Source organism: Dasypus novemcinctus, chromosome 2, assembly GCF_030445035.2.
Source record: "Dasypus novemcinctus isolate mDasNov1 chromosome 2, mDasNov1.1.hap2, whole genome shotgun sequence".
Classification (NCBI taxonomy): domain Eukaryota; kingdom Metazoa; phylum Chordata; class Mammalia; order Cingulata; family Dasypodidae; genus Dasypus; species Dasypus novemcinctus.
The window spans coordinates 30,380,306-30,382,889 of NC_080674.1; positions in this window are offsets into that span (position 1 = coordinate 30,380,306).

Consider the following 2,584-nt stretch of genomic DNA (forward strand, 5'->3'; position numbering starts at 1 on the left):
AAGAAATACATGATTTGGGGTTAGGGGGTTGAAATGCTATTTTAAAAAACATTGCAAGGGAAGTCTCACTAAATAGGGATATTTGAGATGATGTTATGAGGAATCGGGGACACATCCATGTGAGTACATTGGAGAGGAGGGCTCCAAGTACAGAAGAGTAATTGCAAAGTCTTTCAGGTAGAAGCTGGACCTCAGTGCTTAAAGAATGGCAAGGTCATCAGTGTGGCTGGAATGAAGCAGAAAGAGAAGGCTTTTCCTTTTGAGAGGTCAGGATCAGGAAAGGACATATCATATAGGTTTTTTTGGTTTTGGTGATGAATTTTGTTTTTATTTTGAGTGATATGACACCATTTGAGTGTACTTACCAGAGAAAGGACATGTTGTAACGTTCTATGAGGCTCACTGTGGGCGAAAGGCTATAGGAAGACAAAGGTAGATATAAGAACACCATTGCATTAATCTTGATAAGAGTTGATGGAGTTTGGATCTGGTGGTAGCAATAGAGATAGTGAAACATTTTCATTTAATGCTGTTACTGAATCCCCTAATCTTCTGTAATATTGGTTTGTTGCTTTTCATACATTTTTCCCATATACATATATAATAGTCTTGTTTTGCAACTGTATTATTCCTGTTGGTTTTGATTCACTATACAAGAGTGAAATAGCACACATGGATCTTTCATTTTAGAGTGCTGCTATTAATTCACTTCTAGCTTATGTCATCTCCCCACCCTCCATGTGTTTAATTGGCTCTACGCTGTGAGACTAGACTGAAAATACAATTTTTTGCTGCTTATAAGTTCTATGGCTTGTTTCTTTTCTTTAATGAATGACATAGAGATACTGTTTTAAAACCATATATCTTATAATTATCTAATATTTTGTTTTTTTCCACAGCTTACCATATGTCCTTTAAATCACTAATTTGTGAGTTATTTATTTTGATTTGAGTATCTGTTTGTGCCTGGAGTTCTTTATTCCCAATGCCTTTGACATAGAAAATATATTAACTGATTCACTGAGTATATACAAGAATATGATACTATTACTCTCACAAGTAACTATCCAGATAAATATATCATAGTTGAGCAAAAATGTTTTCTTACACTTATGTTCTTTCTCTTAAAAAGTCATTACTTTTGCATTTTATGCAGCTTTTAACACATAGTATTATGTATTTGTTTTCGTGTTATCTCTTCTTAGGCAATCTCAATTGCTAAATGATATATCAATTTTCATCGCATGTGTTCTATGACAGAATAAATAGAAATAATTATTTTGAATTATAAATTGTTATATCTAAATGGTTTTAAATATATATGTCTTCAAAAGAAATAGCAAAAGGAAAATATTTGAGCAGATGCTCTGGAGTCATGTGTGTGTATTTGAATCACAGGGAGAGAGAGGAATTAAGGAAGAATGGTATCAAAGGTATTCTATATTGAAGAAGGGTATTGACTGTAAGGAGGAACATGAATTCTTCTATCTCTACTAATCAATGTTTCCCTGAAACAGTGCCATAAATGAATAGAATGGGTGGGCAGGTAATATACACCATCAGGTTAATTTTGTAAAAATGAGGTATCTGATGGATTCATTTGTATAACTGAACTAATTTTTCTTCTGTGTGTTTTGGTCTTTGGTCTTTACTGAGGAGCCGAGGGATCTAGAAAGTATATTATATAGAGGTGAGATGCCCATTTGAGCAATGCCATAATGTTGGACTTTTCTTTAGTGAAGATGGCATTAGAGCACATAATAACATGAAAACAGAGAAAGATATTTCTTCTAGTCTCTGCAAAATTACTCAGCAAAGGTAATGATGCTATCAATAGTGCTACATGCAGAATGCTCATGTTCAGAAAAAAATCAGTGCTTTCAACTGAGTAAAGACAATAGCTTCGGCCCTATGAAAATGAAATCTCATAGATGATAGTGGTATCTTATTGGAAGTGCCTTGTCAGTTGTTTTAATTTACCAAAAGCTGCAAATGAAAAATACCAGAAATAGATCAGCCTTTACCATAAGGATTTATTAGGTTGATAGCTTATAGTTCTGAAGCTGTGAAAATGTCCAAATCAAGGCATCTTCAGAGATGCTGTCTCACCAAAGATTGGTTGCTGGCAATCCTGGAAGACTACTGCCATGTGGCGGGGCAGAATGACTGCTGGTCACTGCCTTCCCCTCCAGGCTCACTTTCTCCCCAAACTCAGCTGTACGCTATCAGGCACATGGCACACTAAAACACTGGTTTACTCTGACCTTGTAGTAACCCTTGCCAGACTGTTTACACAAACACATGATCAAAACATAAAATAATAATGTCATTAACATTTGTCTTATAATCAGAAATACCTTAGGAATCTGTCCAGTGAGAATAAGTGAAACGAAGATGAAGCTACTATATCGATCAATATTAAAAGAATATATTTTTAATATGCTCATCATTTATTTTATTTGTCCTTTTGAATGTACTCTTCTTATTTATTTCCTATTTTTCAGTGAGAAAATTAACTTTTCATTGGTCTTACTGTGATAAAATTTCACTCAGTTTTCCATTTAAACACTAATTTCATTACAGG